This window comes from Lissotriton vulgaris, chromosome 2_1 (genome assembly GCF_964263255.1).
Source record: "Lissotriton vulgaris chromosome 2_1, aLisVul1.2, whole genome shotgun sequence".
Lineage (NCBI taxonomy): Eukaryota > Metazoa > Chordata > Amphibia > Caudata > Salamandridae > Lissotriton > Lissotriton vulgaris.
The window spans coordinates 692,994,260-693,014,626 of record NC_141687.1 but is presented as its reverse complement, the minus strand read 5'-3'; the positions used below and the strand labels follow the sequence as shown (position 1 = coordinate 693,014,626).

Below are 20,367 nucleotides of genomic sequence, written 5' to 3'. Positions count from 1 at the left end.
GGAGGACTGGTTAGGGCACTTATAAGTGCACATGTGTATTTGTCCAGCCATCTTAGGCTGGACAAATACACATGTACTCTTAGGTTTCTCCAACCGGGCTATATTGAACTGCCAGGTTGAAAAAACAGCACCGACTCCCTGTCCTGAGCGGAGTGTCAAAAAAGGCCGCTCAGGCCAATCCCGCAGGGATTGCACAGGCAGTCTGCGATGCTGCCACAGTGCCTGCTGGGACAAGAAAGAAGAAAAGCACGGCACAGGAGGCGACTGGCAGCTTCAGGTACATTTTCCTTTTTTTATGATTATTAAACTAGCCCCCCCATGCTTCCACCACCCACTAACCACTTTTTGTTTGTGGCGGCCGCCACTGCACTAGGGATGTGCAAATGGCAGCAATTAGCAGGACCACTGGAATTATGCAAGTACAGAAAGGAAGTGGTCCGAGTTCAATTAGAAGTGGTTTAGCAATTATTTTGTATTAGTGTGTATTTAAGAAACACCACATTTTATAGTTCACCTTAAATACGCTTGACGTAATAAGAGTAGGGTATGCAGTATTAAGACATCAATTGTATTTATTCCATATACAAGTTTATTCGTTGTACCTCTAACTGAATATATTTACTTCAAGGTCAACTGTATTCCATCAATATAATTATAAAATCATTGCATTGTAGGTGCTCTCGGTGCAAAGAGAAAGGGAAGTGAAGGGTTTGTGAGGGACAGGGTAAAGGTGGTGTGACAATGTTGCATCACATTCAAATCATAAGCCTTTACAATTAAAGTAATAACAATGTTCCCACAATACATCACACATAGGTAATATTCAATCTTTCTTTTTTTCTATAGTGTGTAGAATTTAGGCGTATTCTACGTTTCGACCCCGTGAGCGTAAAGGGGTTAATTATCCCTCATGTTGGGGTCTTCATCAGGACAGGAGAGAGAGCATAGAAAGTGGCGGATGGTGATTCTCGCGCAGTGGCGGTTCGTCCATTGGGGGCGTTGGGGCGTTGCCCCACTAGCTATGGACGACCGTCACTGACTGTCACTGCGCATACCCATTACCGACACTGCCGATAGTCATATTAATGCATTTGAGTGAGGTCGGTCGGGACGTCATCGTGGAAGGACTGGTCTGGTGTGGGGGCGGGCCTGTGGCAGTGAGTGGCAGGCTGGCAGATAGCAGCAGCGTCAGCGTGGCAGGGAGGGCAGCAGCAGTGTGTGCGCATTTAGGACAAGTCATTTTTATGACTTGCCCACGCATGCGCACACACGCAGTAGCCCCTTCCCTCCTCCTCCTCCCCTCGCACCAACACAGGCAGAGACCCGGGGGAGCCGGGTCTCATTATGGGCAGTATTAGCCCTGCTCTTTAGCCAATCCTGGCGCAGTGGCGATGTTAATGCTGCGCCAGGATTGGCTGACTTACCGCGCACGAGGATCATGATGGTGCCACCGCGCGTGGGTGGGTTGCTGAGAGTCACGAGGAGAGTGAGGTGAGCGCCTAGACCTCGTCAGGTCAGACCTCGTGACTCGTCATGCCTTCGGTGCAGTCGTTGTCTTCTTGGTGACGAAGTGTGAGAGATGAGAGTCTGGGTCGTCGTCACTGGTTCTGATGATGAAAGCACGTAAGTAGTTGACTCCCTGAATGCGTGTGTGCGGAGCTGCGGACGGACCGGTGTGCGTATGATGGTGGTGGGTGGCAACAATGGCATCATACTTACTTCTGGGTCCTATGCAAATTTACTTTTCAATCAAACTAATTACAGTAAATAAAAACAATATGTGCGGTAATTTCTGGGCACCGACATTTCTGAAAACTTCAAAGCAGGAAGGGGTTTGTAAATTCCGTTGTTACAACGAATGAATTCAAGACCGGAAAAGCAGTCTGTGCATCTGAGGTTAAAAAAAGGAAAAATATGCAGCAGACAGGAGGGCACAGAAATGCCCCTTGACCTTGCAATGTCTTGTAATAGGTTGAAACTCGTATCATGCCATGTGAACGGCTCAAATAATAGATTAAAAATTGTCAAGGCATGTTAGCCTGGTTCACATCTTTAAATGCAGATAAAACTTTTTTGCAGGAGACGCACTGAAAAGATACAGGCTGTTAGCCTTGCATTCCTTCGTGTATCCGACACATATCATGCCTCATCCCGGGCTTCACGTCGAGGGGCAGCTGTCCATTCTGAGGTCCGCATGGTTACTCCAGGGGCTAGATGGTTTTGGGTAATATACTAATGGGGAAGGAAGTGTATGATCTAATACGCTAAAATGAGTCCTTTGAGAACACACCCCCTACAAGAGCCTCATTCTCTTTTACAACAGGAGATGCGCCATCGAATACTAGGTGGGGATTTCAATGTAATTTAGGATTTGTTCCTAGACGCTTCTCGCTTAAATAAGGGTCAAAAGAAGCCTAAATCTATATGTTCCCTACAAACTCGAATCCATAACTTTGCTCTCATTGACCCTTGGCGGGCTCATGACGAGTCAATATACGTGCCACTCAAATCAGCACGGTACCGTGGCCGCCTCACATATAGATCTTTTTCTAATATCACATTAGTCTTGTGGAAAGATGCTGTGTTTTTGGATAATGTATTTTCTGATCACTCGCTGATGATTACCCTAGTTACACCAAGACGGAGCTTCAATAAACACCCCTGACAGATGACTCCCGGGTCACGCGCCTCAGAGATCAGGCTATCTCCTCCCTGGCCGCTCCAAGACGGGAGGAGAACATGCAGCCCTTAAAATTAATTGAGAGTTTGGACGAAGCCAAAAAACATATACACGGCCCCCAGAAAAAAACACAGATGGCTTTAGCTGTAGTGAAGGATAAGCCCTGGAACATCATACCGCCTGAAGAGATATGAGAAAAGTGAGTTCCTAGGAAAATGCTCTTTTTTTGAATGTATGCTTTTCAAATATAAAAACAGTACATCAAGATGTCATATGTGCTATCATTGCACACGCATTCCATACATCACATAGGTTCAATACACAGGGTTGATGATTACCAGTTTACATTAAAAAAAAATAAGGAGGGTGTAGTATAACACGGGCGTATTCTAGTCTCCCTGCTGGGACCGCAATGATGTTGTAAGAGGCTTTCAAATGTCTTTCGGTCTCGAGCCTGGGGGAACCCCTCAGCGCAGCATCCAAATGCAGCAGCAGATGGCACTGTAAATACGAAAGCGAAAGGCCTCGTCGTGAATCAGCAGTACTTTTTTTAATATCCGCGCATATATTTTCATTTTCCTTTTTCTCAGTGATTTAAAATGCAAGGGCGGCGGTTGGGCCATTATGTATCTAAGAAGGTATATTAAATATACCTTTCAATCAAGGCTGTGAAGAAGGGTTCCGAGGAGGAGGGGTCTCGACAAGACAACGTGCAATAGACTGTCGGATAGGGCATGTCCTCGCCTCGAGTGAGTTACATTGCAATTCTCAGAAGTTACAGGATAATGTACACACCTCCAACACGCTTCCATATCTTTCAGGGAAGTTCTTGCTGCATCCGGTTTATTCCTTGATTTACCAGTACTGTGCTGCTACTTCTTGCCCTCTTACTAGAACCCTACTGTATCCCTAGTAGGGGCCTCTTCCCAGCGCCATTTCATGGACTGGATCTGTGGTAACATATGCTGCTGACAGCTATACTGTAGGTCCTACAGTATACCATGGCTTCTATTTATTTCAGAATAACCTGTGCTCATATCAGTTTCAATAACTCAGAGCGAAATTCTGAATTGCTATTTGCGTTCAGAAAGTTGTCATGGCAATTTACGCCCCACCACTTGCAAATGTCACCGTCCGCTACTGTTCTCGCGTCACGTCAAGGGCCTGGTAGCGCTCCTAATCGTTTTTCAAATTGTCATCTTATAAAGTGGTGAAGGTCATCGGAGGACGTGACGCGAGCAGTCCGCTACAATTCTAATCAAGAATGATGTATGGCGCACGATGAAGAAACATATATGAAGAATTTACAATGACCTTCACCACTTTATAAGATGACAATTTGAAAAACGATTAGGAGCGCTACAAGCGTCTAGCGTATTTAAGGTGAACTATAAAATGTGGTGTTTCTTAAATACACACTAATACAAAATAATTGCTAAACCACTTCTAATTGAACTCGGACCACTTCCTTTCTGTACTTACATATTGACCCAGGTCCATGAGTTTTGAGGGCCCACCCCTTTTTGAACTCCTTCACTGGAATTATGCGGCACAGGAGGACAAGTTATAAAGCAGGGTTCAGGGCCGGCTCTAGGCTCATGGTGGCCCTGGGCAGGGAGCGTAGGTAGGGGCCCGGAAGAGGGGGTCCGGGCAGAGCGCGCAGGCCAGTAAAGAGGGGAGGGGGTCAGGGAGTTTAGAAGTGGAACAGAGCCGGAGGCCTCCAAATCCCTGCCAGGGGCCGCCACGCAAATATGTATCCATCCTCAGAGGATTAATATATTAAGGATATATATTTGCGTGGTGGCCCTTGGGGTTTGGTGGCCCTGTGCAGGTGCACAGCTTGCACATGCCTAGAGCCGGCCCTGCAGGGTTGACAAAATTATGAGGAAAGAAAAGGAAAATTATGCAGGGTACTACTGCATATTGTGTGATAGTATTACTTAACTTGTTATTATTTTTCCACATGCCAAGGCAGTCTAGGAAAAGAAGTCACCTTATTGGTACTAATTTAGGGGCCGATTAGGATTGCGGTGATACCGCATCCTCTGGGGCGGCAGAAGCCACCGCCGGCCCCGAGGATGCGGAATCACCGCAGCAGTGCCTCCAAAGACCCCCGCCAGATTAGGATGGCTCGGGGGTCATCGGCAGACGGGGGGGTGGGGGGTGCACTATGGTACCCCCCTGCATTTACATGTACAAAGCGGCAGGCACAGCGCGTTGCCTGCCGCTTTGTGCATGTAAATGCAATACATGCATTTTTAACCTTGCGGTGGGTGCTGCTTCAAGCAGCACCCGCCGCTAGGTTAAAGATACGGGATGTGACCGCCAGGGTGGCGGTCACATCCTAATTTGCATGGAGGGATCGCAGCTGCCCATGCAGACGGTCCCTCTAACTCGGGGGTGGCGGACGGACGCAGGTCCGTCCGCCATTCTAATGACCCCCCCCCAAGTACTGAAACACCGCAATAAGAAACTCACATGACCAGTCAACCTTTGTGAAGGTGCTTCAGGTCCGCAGGAATACAAGTCGGCATATTTTTAGTCACTTTAATCCGGTTGAGCGAGAACCACGTTTTTGGGAGCTAAAGTCTGCAGATTAAGCAGCAGGGATTGGATTATGTGGCAAATGGTTCCATCACTCATCAATGTATCACTAATGAAAACCATAAATAAGGTTGAAGACGCTCCCTTCATTTTTTGGTTGCATTGAGAACTCTTTTGACGTCATTCAATGGAAGGAATCTTTAAAGGAATCCCCCTTCGGATGGGGCTGAGCGGTGTGGCTGTCTGAGACAGAACAGGGACAGGACCCCGCCTCTCTTGTGACTCTCAATGCAGATAGGCCGCTGCTGGACACTGTTTGTGGAATTCCTGGCTGGCTTTGTTGCGCTCGCCGCACCCAGAAACGAAAGCGTTCTTGGAGTGAAACGCTGGCTTCCTTATTCATAGACAGGTGCGCACCGAAGGGACACACTCATTACAGCGCTCCAGGGACGCCATTACACCTGCAGAGACTGCCCATAAAACTAACCTAGTCACTGCTGAACTATCCGGGCACGCATACGCCGTTGTGAAAAACAACACCTGCTTGAAGAGGCGTGAAGCTACAGGTAAGCCACAACTTGCAACCACCTTCTTCTCGCGTAAAAATCAGAAGGAAGGGTGGCGTGTGAACGCACGGTAGCTTTTTGTTCCATAAGATGAAAAATGGAGTTTAGTACATCAGCAGCGAGCTTCTGGGTGGAGCGCCTCTTTTTAGGAAATCGCGGCCTGTTACCATGATGACAGTTTTAAATCCCTGGTGTCTGCGACTGTTCAAACACTTTAACCCTATCGGGTAAGGACAAATAAAAAAAGCGGAAGCGAGGCACTATGAATTAATAAATTCCGCCTCGAGGCGATAGGTTAAAGAATTAGAGAGGCTGTTATGTGAAGATCAGCTGATTGTGTGCATGTAAGATTTTTTTTTATAGTCGCATTGCCAGTGCTTTAACTGGGAACATATAAGTGCAGGTTACTCATCAAATTGAGCTGGGAGAGTGGCTGGTGGGCGGGGCTACGGTGGGATTAAAGGTGGGGTATTATACAAGGACAATTCTGTCATTTGGCAGGTATCCATTTTGCACTTTCATTGCCCTTGTTTGTAGTCTGAAATGTATTATAAGTGCAGATTCCCTCTGCACGTGTGGCATAACACATACATGGTGATTAATGGCAAGCTGCTGCTATGAGCCGCAGAAGTATTTATGTAGTCAAGTGCATTTAGAGTAATCTTGACCTATGTTGTGTTGTCTTTGGCCAGAAATATGTCAACCTGGATCCACACTGTTACTTTAAGCAATCCTTTGTCTGTCTCTAACCATGACTGTGATTCAGACCAATGCTGAGTTATGCTTGACCACCAATATACTATCGTGTGCCAGTCTTAGTTCAGTCCTCTCTGATCTTGACTCGGCCATTTTAGATCTTTGCTCAGTACTTTGTTCCCCACAGAAGACACTGAGTATGAAAAGATTAGGGTGAGCTCACAAAGAGCGGCACTTAATTCCTAATGGCATGCATGCAAAAACCCGTGAAGTGGGGAAGGCAGGGAGGAAGGGGGAGGGCGGGGGGTGAGGGGGGGGGGGCATGGACTTTTAGCCTAAAACTATTTTTTAACTCCCTTATGCTTTTCTTTATTTCACAGGAAAGTGAATTGGGAAATAAAAAGTATTGAAATGTATGTCTCTAAAGCTTAGGTATTCCTAATATGGCATATTTAATAGGATGCATAATATGACGGGTCATCGTCCTTCCACCTATCTTACTACCATGCAAGGAAATTGAAGGGGTCGCTCCGGCACAGCATCTTCAATATGCACATAAACGTATTACTTGTTTTCCTTTTTTTTATTTTTAACCAGGTAACACAAATCAGTGTACGTACAGTTCTGTGGAAAATCCCTCATCAGCACCATAGTTTTCTAATGATTCTCATTTTAAGGCCTCATCTTCATTTTCTATAATACTCAATGGGCATACTCACACAGTCTATTCCATTTATATGGACAAGCCACATCAGACCATGCCAAAAGATCCTCAGAACGAATTTGGCAGGATAAAAATGTGCACTTTGGCCTTCACTGTGTGTGATGTGAGGCTTGCATAGTGATGTCGGCCAGCATTATTTCATCCCTGCTATGTGGGATAATGGGCATCTATCTATCTATCTATCTATCTATCTATCTATCTATCTATCTATCTATCTATCTATCTATCTATCTATCTATCTATCTATCTATCTATCTATCTATCTATCTATCTATCTATCTAGATATCTAATCCATGCTGTTTTTCAAATTATTGGCAAAAAACAAACCACATTCACTCAAAATGTGCTGGAAACACCAAGGGCCTCATTACAATGGCCATGAGACCGCCACTGACAACCCGTCACTGACAGTTCCCCTGCCATCCATAGAAGGCGTCCGACCGCCGGATTATGATCTGGCAGTCTGAGGCATCAGTCATAGGGATTCATAGGCTGCTTTCCGATGGCGATCGGACCATAATATCTACAATAGGGGCGGTGCCTGCTCAGGCACTGCCATAGGGATTGTGATGTCAATTTCCCTTGGCCTGTACTTGGCAGTTTGACTGCCATGTACAGGCAGAGGAAAAAGGGGCTTTAAGGGCTCCTATCAGGACCCCAGTGGGCCTCCTCTATGTGGCTTGGGGGGGGCACATGTGGTGGTATAGAAGCAGATTGTCAGTTACTTTGGCCGACATTTTGGAACATGCAACGTTTTTTCCCCTTGCTCATCTAACTTGATTGAGTGTATACATAATGTGTTCCCAATATCATGCAACGAGTAATGTATACTCATGTGGAGCTTTGCAACATGTCAATTAGATGAACAAAAATTAAATAAATGATCCATTCATTGACACTGAGAATTCTATCTGTCCCTAAACTTTATAAAATGTTGATGTGTTTAATTCTCTATGAATGTTCACATAATTTACATTTATCATAAATAGGAATATGCCCATTCCCTCCCTTGAATTTTGCAGGACTTGTTTTACCCTCTACTAGGTAGCCACTGGTAGTAAAAGTCAGGACCATATTTCTCCAAAATGGACTTATTTGTTTGATTATAATGTTGCTGCTTTTGACGAATCTTAACATAGCTTTCCACAAAAAAGTTAATAAACTCAGCTCCCTCTTGGAAAGTTTGGGTGACCCATCAATTGAATGATTTGGTGTAAATCTGTCCAGTATTTAAAAAAAATGAAGGTTCATAACTTATGTATATATTACCCTGTGCAGAAGCTGCAGATCTAACAGATCAAAAGATAAGATCAGGCATAACCCACAACTCTAGCCAGGGTAAGGGAGTTACACACCCAAGATAACCCCATCTCACCCCCTTTGAAGCCTGGCAGATCAGTCATGCTTATCCCAGAGGCAATGTGCAAAGAAGTCTGCGCATCACACACACACACACACACACCCACACACACACACACACACACACACACACACACACACACACACACACACACACACACACACACGCCCCAGTGACACAATAAAAATACCGCAAAAGAGACTCCACACAGGAGTATATAAAAAGATCTCATATATTGTATATAACAATTAGACCAAAATCACATATATTCCTTTTGCCATATAGGTAATTGTCATGACATCATCACATAGATCATAAATCACTATGCCTACCAGGCAATTGTCATAACATCACAAGTAGTACGTAAAGTAAATACTTCGAGGTCTCACACGTCATAAAACATCATCACTGTATATAATCTGCAGATCCTGAAATTATACTCATTATCCTATCATGCAAGGTATAAAATGACGTAAATCATACCATCAGAGCATGAAAACGCAGCAGTTAGGTTAGAGCAAGCCCATATAAATCAGCAGGTATCATCACATGTCCCCATAGAACCATAACCACTTTGGGTAAATCACCTTCATCTGCAAGGAACCCAGAGAGACACCATCCTTGTGCCTCTACTATGATCTGTATGATAAACAGTTCCCCAAATGTAGGCTACAGGACCATCTGCACTCCTACTATGGGGAATAGGGTGTCTTCATGGCAATCCCCAGATCTTCGAAGAGGGGGTCTCTGTCAAGGTCTCACCCCGTCCTTGTTAATGTTAATGTTAATGTTAGTTGGGATTTGTTAAGCGCTCGTACGCCCGGAGGCTTCATGGCGCTGCAGGAGGAACCAGGCAAGGCAGTCAATGAATAAAGCAGTGCTATCAGTAGTAAGCTTGAGAAAACAGCCAGGTTTTCAGGGATTACCTTGTCCTTGGGACAAGATCCGGTAGCCCTTAGGTATGCCCTGACATCGAGGGGCACAAATAAGACAAAAAACAAGCGTGCAACCTGGTTTGGTTCCCCATTTATTGAGGAGCCAGAGTGCAGCTGCCCCTGAACGCGCAGGACAGCTGCTGCAGTCACCGGACTTGAGGGCGCACAGCAGCGCACTGGAGACAGAGGGCTGCTCTCCTCCATTCGATGCTGCATCTCTGCCCAGATCACTGCTTCACCAGCAGGCGGAGGGTACTGCGGGACAGCACTGCTCTCTCCGGGTTGTATGTCACAGCCCACTCCTTCAAGGGATGTATGGCCTAGCCGGCCGAACTGCAGCTGGGGAAGACACCGGTTTAATGCGTTGATCCGTGCGGGGCTCACGAGGTCTGGCCCTGACCTCTGACAGCGAGGCATGGCAGAGAATCCTGTCACTGCTGGTGGCACTGGACCTGGTTATGCAGCAAGGCTCCGATGGGACAGTCCGCGACTAGGTACACTGCTCCATGGGAAACTTAGGACTCAAGTCAGGATCCGGTGGGGAAAAAATGGAAGTCGAGTGCTGAGCCCAACTGGTGTTCGGGCAGCTCTAGTTTTCCACCAACTCACAGCACTCCTTGTGCACTGAAACAGAATTACGGCGCTTAGCAATATCTAGTCAGAAATCCCTTCTCTAGCTGGTTTCGCAGAGGCAATGGGCAGAAACAGAGCTCACCATGTGCTGGTTTCACAAGGGCAATGAGCAGAAACAGCGCTCTCAATGCGCTGGGATCCTTGGAGTCACTTTGGGGCACTCAAGAAGGGAAACAGGCATGAGCCAGTACATAAGACAGGGAAAGTGGTATCCTCTCCTGGAGCCCAGCAGACAGCAGGCCACACAACAGAGCAGGCGTTCCCAGTGGCAGTTCCTCCTAGCACAATAGTCCCCAGGCAAGGTTCAGAAAGTAGAGCCAGCAGCCTCTGGTTTCAAGTCACACACAGTGTCTCAAATCATGGAGTCACAGCCCTTGCACTTATACTCACAAAGTCTTTGTTCTGGCAGTACTTCAAATAACTTCAGAAGTGCACTACACCACCTTTCAGTCCCCAGCCAAGGCTACAGACACACTACAGGGGAGCGGTGACAGCATTGTGAAAGACAGGCACAGCCCTATTCTGGTGCAGGTGACAAATCCTCCCACCACCCTAAATGCAGAACAGCTCTATTTAGCCTGGCTAAGAGTCACCCAGTAAAGGCAGGGCACACCTCAACCCCCAATGTGACTGTCTGGAGTGAATACACATCCCCAGCTCCTGTAAGTCTCAACCAGACAGCGAATACACAACCAGGCAGGGCACAAAGAGTCATAAACACCCGGAAATGCTGACTTCTAAAGTGGCATTTCAAAAATATTAATAACATATCTGATTTCCCTAATAATACAGATTTATTACCACTATTCCAAACATACTAAACATGGCCACGCTAACCCTTCCACATCAGAAATTACCACTGAACGCACATATCTGGGAATTCCCAATTCAAACCTATGAGAGGAGCAGGCTCATAGCAGTGAGAAACCAAATAGACTGTTTGTCACTACCAGGACATGCCACACAACAAAGTCACATGTCCTACCTTTTACCTAAACAGCACCCTGCCCTTAGGGCTACCTAGGGCCTACCTTAGGGGTGACCTACATATAATAAAAGGGGAATCTTCGACTTGGCAAATACTTTAAAACCACCCCACTGTGGCAATAAGCTGCGCACGCAGGCCCTGCAGCGGCTGAGGCCTGAGACAGGTTTAAAAGGCTACTTCAGTGATTTCACAAGCAGCCCTGCAGACCCACTAGTAGCATTTAATTTACAGGCCCTGGGTATAAAGGATTCCACTGTACAAGGGACTTACAGGTAAATTAATTATGCCAAACAGGTGTAGACCAAACTTACCAAGTTTACAGGAGAGGTCACATGCACTTTAGCACTGATCAGCAGTGGTAAAGTGCCCAGAGTCATAAAACCAACAAAAACAGGTCATAAAAAATACAGGAAGAAGGCAAAAAGTTTTCGGCTAACCCTGTGAAAAGGGCCATGTCCAACAGTATTACTTAATTATTTCATCTTTTTTAAAACTTCGTAATGTTCTCTAGCCATTGGTTGCACCTCATTAGTACAAGCTTACACCCAATATAGCAATGAACAATAGAAAGGTGACCAGTCCAGCTTATAAAAGGGCCTTCCACTGCACAGCAGCATGTGCCATCACATGTTTAGTAATAATCTGTTTGAGTTAGAAAACATTTTTTTGGGATTCAAATCTGCAGAATATTCAGCTAGTGATGGGTTATTTGGCAAATTCAGCAAATCTATAAATATGAGAAAATCTCCATAGCCAGACAATTGCATAATTCTAGTGGCCGTGACTATTGTAAATCAAAGCTATCTTCAACAGCTAATGGAGTAACAGAACTAGAATTAATACCAAGTTATAACATTTTAAAACAAACATATTAGAGTTTTTCTAAAGTGTGCTGATGTTATTGAGTAAACAAAGCAGATGTATCAACATTTTGTGCCAGTGCAAAGTCTGAAAAGTAAAGAAAACTGGTGGAAAGTGTTGCTAAAGTATCTACTTTCCAAAACTAGCTTTGTGTTGGAAGTAGCCCTGAAAGTAACACACATAGCAATTTTGACTTCCTTTGCTTTAAGTGAGCATACCATGGGTGTAACATGTGTATTTCTCTGCTACTACCCTTGGTTTTTTGAAGCAAAGGCCTATCAACTGACAGTGGTAGTCGGGGCTTTGTGCCAAAAAGTAATGCCACTTCGAGGCAGGAACTAATAAGGATAAATGTTTTCATTTCTCCTAACTTTTCACACACTGCATGTTGCACTGACGCCGCAGTGGGCAGCACACATGCTATGTGGGAAAAGCTTTGAGGTATGTCTATATTAGCAACAACAAGGGGCCCCAATTAAGTCAGCAGGGGACCTCGGGAAGCATACTTTGTTTAAACAACAGTGGTCCCAAGCATACAAGAAATACGTACAACAATAAATATAGACAGAGTCAATCAATATTGGGAGTGACATGTCCAGCCGGACAGAGGTCTTTCAAGTTTACTCAATACGCACTTAATCCAAACACAAAGAGTACCTTCCACAATTCGCCTAGTGTGGTACACAAGCCTGTGCCCAGCACTAACAGATCCAGTACAGAAGGTAGAAAGCAAAGGAGGGCTTTTTAAGGCAAACAAACGTTTTCTGTTTCAAATTCAGTTGTACAGAAATGTCAAAGCAGCACTAATACATTACATAGTAATCAAGTTTTTGCATTAGGTGCTGGACAGGTCGACAGCGTTTCGGACCCCCTGTTTAATCGTGGGGACCATCATCAGGACATTCAGTGAATGCCTTAACATTAATTAGCCTCTAATTGCCTAGAAAAGGAAAGGAAATATATACTTTTAGGTACTGAATAATCAAAATTTTAACTAGTGACTTATAGTGAAATGTGCAACCATTCGCTATCTTTGCAGGTGATGAAGACAGGCGTGCAAAATCGTGACAGGGAGGCCGGGGCTGTGCGATGTTCTGGTCATGCTGGCGGTGTACACATTACGTTTTGCCGGTGTACAATTTTCGTGGTGCCACATGCGCATTCAGTCAGCTGCGAAGTGCCGGCAGTGCGGGTTGGACTAGAGCTAGTGGAAATAAACAGTAATGTGGTGCCTATGGTGAGGGGAGCAGGATGTGCTTAGAGTCACAGAGGATCTGGCTTACCAGGGAATTCCACTGGAGCTGTGCTGAGGAGGAGTTAATTTGAATGGGGGCGCCCTAAAGAGGAAAAAATATTTATGTAGCGCAAGCGGAAGTTATTTAATGAGCTGTGGCATAGTGAGTGCGGGTTGAGGAACACAGCTTCTTACCGGAATCGAGCGCACAGAACCGCGTTACAATAACGTATCCGACGGAGCCAAGGGAACCTGTCGGGAAACAAGGGCGTCAGGGCGTTGCAGGACAACCTCGAGTCGAGGGAAGGTGAATACGGTCTGCTAGTGACTTACCGGGTTAGTCGGCGTGAGAGTGTGCTCCCTGGCGTGCTCGGCGAAGGAAGTGAGGACTGAGAGGATATTAATAGGGGGGCTGATTGGACGAGGAACACAGAGCGTTCCGGGGCATGAACATAGAAGACGGACACAAGCTGCGCGGCCATCGTAGGGGAGAAGGTTTTACAGTAAACCACGGCGATAGTGCATAGTGAAGTGCAAGTGACAATAATTTAAAAGAATAGGATACATTTGATTAAAAGGATTACAGAAAGGAGAACAAGAATGACTCAGGGCCAACATAGCTGGGCAATTATTAGATTAGAGCAGTCCATTCCTCCTGCAGGTTCAATCCGGAATTCAGACTATCAGTCTTTAAAATCCATTTGAGCGCTTCTCTGTTAAGCAGACGTGTCAAATCGCCACCCCTGGGTGAGATGATGACCTGCGTGATCACAGTCCAACGGATGTCATTTTCCGTGTGCCCTTTATCCAAAAAATGTTCAACCAGCGGGGCATTGAGTGTTTTACACCGGACACGGCTTCGATGTTGAGATATCCTCAGCTTGATTTTCTACTTGGTCTGGCCCACATAAATTAAATTACAGGGGCAAAAGATGGCATAGATGATATTACAACTGTTACAATTGGTGAAAGTTCTTAGTTCATTTCTCACATCTCTGTATACAAACTCCTTACCATCTACTGAAAAGTCACATACAACACATGTCCCACATTTGAAGTGACCTCGAAGAGGCGGTAATTGCCAATGATCATGAAGCGTGGTGTTTTTCGCATTTGCCGGAGGCAATGCAGCCCTTACTAGCTGGTCTTAAAGGTTTTTGTTTTTCTTAAATGCAAACAGGGGAGTCTCCTAATTGAGTGGCCCTGAGTTCAGTATATGCCAGTTCCTTTTTATGCTCTGTTTGACACGATTGGAAATGGGTGAAAAGGTAGTCACACATACCATCTTGTCAGAGGACTGTTTAGGTTTGGGCTCCAGAAGGGATTCACATGGGCAGTACCAGGCTCTTTTCATGGAATTTGTGATTAGTCGTCTGGGATAGCCTCTAGTTCTAAGTTTTTCAAATAGAATATTGGCCTCACTGAAATAATCCTCTTTTTCAAACAATTTCTCCTGAGTCTAAGGAATTGTGAGTATGGTAAGCTGTCCCTCAGGGCCCTGGGGTGACAGCTGTCATAACTAAGCAGAGTATTTCTTTCCGTTGGTTTGCGGAAAAGGGACGTATACAGTACCCCATCTTGATGTTGGATATTTAAATCTAGAAAGGGAATGTTATGTTTGTGCCAGTGCAAAGTCTGAAAAGTAAAGAAAACTGGTGGAAAGTGTTGCAAAAGTATCTACTTTCCAAAACTAGCTTTGTGCTGGAACGTAGCCCTGAAAGTAACACACATAGCAATTTTGACTTCCTTTGCTTTAAGTGAGCATACCATGGGTGGAACATGTGTATTTCTCTGCTACCACCCTTGGTTTTTTGAAGCAAAGGCCTATCAACTTACAGTGGTAGTCGGGGCTTTGTGCCAAAAAGTAATGCCACTTCGAGGCAGGAACTAATAAGGATAAATGTTTTAATTTCTCCTAACTTTTCACACACTGCACCGGGTAGCACACATGCTATGTGGGAAAAGCTTTGAGGTATGTCTAAGCATAGTATTGTGTACACACTATGCTAGATAATATACAGGCACCTTTACACTACGTGCCTCACTAAATTAGTTCCATAACTGAGGAAGAAAGAAGCAGTGCTTTATCCTATTTCATGGTGTCTTTCTCTCCCCCACACGAAAAATATCAAAAAATATTTGAACTCCGAAATTTTTTATATTTCTATTTGTCTGAGACGGAATTGTTTTTCATGCAAATGGCTTTAACTATTATGTGGCTGTGTACGAATCTGATCGACCGGTTTTTCAGCCCTGGCGTTTAAGCCATCACTCAGGCACTATTTGTACAGCCTTGTATAATCCTCTGTCTATATAAAAGTGAGTTCGTACAAAGCAGAGGGAGGGGCAGATACAGTTACTATGAGCATTTGGAAATTAACTGGTGCCACTGCTTCTGGCTCTGCACCCAACCTGATTGTTGTAAGACTGCCTGCTTGGGATGTTTAAATATGTGTAAAAGGCGTTTGTATAATTTGTATGCTTATTAAACAGAAAGTTGAAACCTGAGGCATGGATTTCTGTTCTCAGATACAGTCTTTAATTGCATGCTACACTTCCAGGTTTTTAATGGAAATTTTGAAATTGCTTGGAATTTCACAAGTTTGCTAATGCAACTATTAGTTTCCAGTGTAGTTATATTAGCAAACTTTTGAAATTCATCGATGGTGCTTATAATTTGTTGCAACGGTCCACTAATATCAGTTCATGTTCGCATGATTGTGCCAAACATATTTTATTGAATCTAGGGTTGGAATGCTTGCATTATATTGTACATAGTGATTTATAGTAGCATTTTTTTATATTATGGTTTTAATGTTGTGTCATGTGCTGTCATTTATTTAAATACAATAACATGCACAATTTTTTGAAAGCTTGTAGGTTACTCTTCAAAACGATATACTTCATTTACCATAGGCGACTGTATCTGGTGCATTGCCATGGATCACTCTCCTGTCACTCTCCAGTGCATAATACAGACAACTTACTCCTCTAGTCAGGGTGCTTAAAGATCTTCATTGATTGCTCTGGAGTAAACTTTAGAAGGTAACTAGTGCATGCCTTGGGCTACTTCTCTGTTGCATGTATCCTGGCTACCTATAACCAGTGCTTTATTTTAGTTTTTATTTTATTTTAGGAGTTTTGTATAACGCTGGCAGAACCCGAGGGGTAGCAGACTGCTTAACAGCAACATAAACAACAGATTTCAGACAGTCACAGTACAACAATAACACGGATTCTAGACAGTTATCAGTCAATCCCAGTGCAATAAAAGTACAGGTTTTGGGGTCTAGTCATTCTTATTCAGTAATAAAATATTACGATTTCGGAGTTGAGCATCAATTCGTTGTGTAGACTTTGTGGGAGATGTATATTTAACCAGGTGGGGATATCATTGTGCGACTGAACAGTTATTTTCCAGAGGTATGCAGATGCTGGTTGAAGAGAAGTACTTTTAGTTGTCTCTTGAAGCTCGTGAAGGAGGGGTTAGTTCTGACATGTACTGAGGCAGAGTTCCAACTTTTGAGGGCGTTGCCTGAGAAAGAGCGGATAATGGCTTTTTGTTTATTTCTTTTGGTGAGGATGAAAATGTGTGTGGCTGAGCTTCTTAGGTTTCTCGATTGTCCTGCTTTAGATGAGACGGGCAGTTTTGAAGCAGCAGCATGCTTCCATTGTAACCACTTTAGGTTTTGCAGTGTGAGGGAGATATGATTGTGTTTCTTTGCTTCTGTGACCATTCTTGCTCTCATGGGGGCTACGTGTGCTTTGGCTTCTACAGCTGAGTGTGGCATTTCCATAGTCTAGTCTGGACAGACCTAGTACTGGTGTGTAGTTTTTAGGTAATCTGGAGGTAGGAAAGGCTTGACTTTGTTGAGAAGTTTTAAGCTACGAAAAGTGCCATTTGCAGTGGACCTTATGTGTGAGCTCATGTTTACTCTTGAGCCCAGAGACATCCCCAGAGATTTCGCGGAGTCAGCTAGAGTAGGCACACAGTTCAGGGAGTATAGGTTATGTATCCATTCTTGGATCTGTGGTGAGTGGCCATCATTAGAAAAGACAAGAATTTCAATTTTTTCTTAGTTGAGTTTGAGGTGGGTGTGTGATAGACAGTTTTGTACTTGTAGTAGTGCAGAGTTAAGTTGGCTAATATTGTTCAGAGAGGGTATTTCTAGGTAGAGCTGAGTGTCGTCCACATAGAGGGGATAGGAAACATTTGTTTGTTTCAAAATTGAGGTGAGGGGCTTCATGTGAATGTTGAAGAGCGTGGGAGTGAGGACTGAGCCTTGTGGGACACTTTGGGTGATAGACATTGAGTTGTTGATTTTGATTAGTTGGGATCCTTTATGCAGAAATGAGGTGAACCATTGCAGAACAGTGCCATCTGCTCCAATTTGATGTTGCAGTGTATCCATAAGTAACTTGTTGTTCACTGTGTCGAAAGGCGCTGATAAGTATAGGTGGACAAGCATCTGTTCCTGTCTAGGGATTTATGAATGTCATTTGCCATATTCAATAAAGCTGTTTCAGTGAAATCTTGCTGGTGTGAGTTGAGTATGTTATTGGAGTCCAAGTGTTGGTTGAGTTGGGAGGGAAAACATTTCTTGAGAATTTTTGCTAGGAAGGGAAGGTTGGTGATGAGCTTAAAATTCTTGGAACTGTTCGGGTCTGCGGCTGTTCTTTTAAAAAAGAGAGGTGATTTGGCCTTAATTATGGCAGTCGGGCGTCAGACTGTTGTTTAGGGAGCTGTTTATGATCTTGGTCCATAGAGGTTTAATGTGAGACTGGGAGTGGGTCTGCGTAGTGGGAAGATGGCTTGGATATTTGCAATCACCACTGAGATGTCCTCCGCTGGGAGTAGTTTGAAATTATTCCAACTCTTAGGTGTTGAGGAGGGTCTTGGGTATTGGATGATGCTGGTAGTTACTGGGGCAGGGACCTCCGTTATGGGGATCAAGAAGTGATCTAGGGGGGTTTACCTCTGTTTTAGGCGAAGAGTTGCTGGAGTGAGTCTGAGGGGGACAGTCGAGGGAGAGCCTTGATTTTAGTGATTTTGTCATTGAAGAACCTTGTCAAGTTACTCTGTCGTTTTGTGTCTGGAAGGTTTTCTTTAGATGGTTTAGAGGTTAGTTGTCTGATAATGTTAAAAAGTTCTTTGGGGCATTTTGTGCCGACAGAGTCACTACCAGATAGATTCCCAGTGTATTATTGATAATACATTGACGGCTGCATCAGCGAGTAGCGACAAAAGCACCGCTTGAGCACTCAGACTCTTTCACCACTGAAGATCGATACGGTGCCTCCATCGCCACATTACTACGATATAGATCCGATATTAATCACTGGGAATCTATCTAGTAGTGACATGGTCGGCACAGATATGGCAATTTTGTATGGTGTATTCTCAGTAGGGACACGCTGATTTTTCCACGCCATGTGTGTTGCTGTCACACTCTTCATTTAGGAGCTTTTTGGCCCTCAACCCTTATTGAGTCCTCATTGCAGAATCGTGGTGCCCTCACTTCATCATTGTCCTGATAAAGACCCCTGTGTAAGGTGTTAACCAGCCTACATCGAAACTTTGGGGTCGAAACGTTGACATTTCTCTTCCTTTACGCTAGCCCTTGAAACAACAGAGACTATTTTAATTGTGTTTCACCAATGGGGTCTAGCTACCGAAAACTTGTATGGATAATTCATGTACTCTTGGCTTGATATTGAAAGCCTGATTTGCTCTGAATTTGGCATATGACTCCACCATTTTTCCATGCTTTTCCTATGATCACGCATCTTCACCAAATTCACTTACCCCTCCTTCTTTCCCTGTCCTGTTGGGCACCTTTTGTATATATGAAATGTGCATTTTTTACATATGTGTATAGTATTTAATTTTGTGGTAGTGTGATTAAATAACATTTGCTTCATATTATCTTTGTTGCAGAGTATTGCTATTCGGATGTTTATGTGATCCTATTTATAATGTCTAGTTAGTCTTGAGTTACTGGGGCCACTATATATTGTACTAGTATTCACCCAGGTCCCAGTACCATTGGGTTTACCCTTTTTTTTTGTATAACTCCAGAGTCTTTCAGCAGCTCTTTTTTGTCTTCTTTCCAAATAGAGGTCTTTGTTGAACCAGGATCAGGTCAGTTTTCAGTGTCAAGTTGTAAAGGGTAGTGATCTCATCCATACTGAGGTTGTCTGTGGTAGGTGGAGTAGGGATGACCTTGTTTTCTCCAGGTTAATTAGAGGGATTAGATTGTGGTTTGTGCACCAAAGGTGGGTTTCCGAGATCGTTTGGGAGGCACTGCTGCTTGGTTGATGTCAAACAGAATGATGTGGTGGTCTGACCAGTTAGCTAGGAGAATGTTGTTTATGAATATTAATTCATTTTGGCTATGATAGCATCTAAGGTTGAGCATCTGTTGTGGGTTCATCCCTTGCAGTGTTATGTAAGATTTTTGCTGAGTAGGGAGTTTGTTTAATGACAGTATTAACGTGTCCTTCTCGTTTTTCCAAAGTAGATTGATGTCACCTAGAATTATGTAGTTGGAGTTAGAGAGAGAACAGCGTGTTAGTAGGTCAGATAGTTGTTCCCCGGAGGAGGGCGTGTTTCCTGGTGGGCGGTAGATTAGATAAAATTTCGTTACTTTGTTGTCTTTTAGCTTTAGGGCAGTGCTGAGCTATTCCAATATGGTACAGAAGAAGTTGTTTGTTTCAGCCATTGCAATTCTATATGTCATGAAGTGTCTAGTTCTTATATCTGCATATGTTATGGGGTATTGTTCTATCTTAGATTGTAAGGTGGAAGAAATTCTATAGGAGTCAGTTGCTGCTGACGCCTGGGGAGGACTGATGTCAGGTTGTGATCTTAATAAAAGTGACATCAAAAGTATCCTGCTGTGCCGCACTCTGTTACTTCCCTCATAATGTAAATCAAATCAAAACAAGACGTTCAATGTTAAGAGAGGAGGGATGGCGTTGTGTTGTTACAAGGGAAAAGTGATGTGATTTTTTTATAGATAATACTGAACACCAAGTAGTTTTCAGTAAATTTATTTCTCTTATAGAAGAGTTCAAGTAATGTCTACACAAGCCTGAGCCAACCGATCTCCTGCGAAACCTCTGGAACCACTTTTCACTCTGAG

At 44.2% G+C, this 20,367-nt stretch overlaps 1 protein-coding gene across 1 annotated transcript in view; it reads left to right on the top strand.

Moving 5' to 3' along the window:
* The first annotated feature begins 5,581 nt into the window (after positions 1 to 5,581).
* LOC147730992 (alpha-1,3-mannosyl-glycoprotein 4-beta-N-acetylglucosaminyltransferase C-like) overlaps positions 5,582 to 20,367 on the top strand; it is a 214,492-nt gene continuing 199,706 nt past the window's right edge. The window contains exon 1 of the mRNA XM_086955927.1: positions 5,582 to 5,790. The gene's annotated coding sequence lies outside the window, so the exon portion shown is untranslated. The remainder of the gene's footprint in view (positions 5,791 to 20,367) is intronic.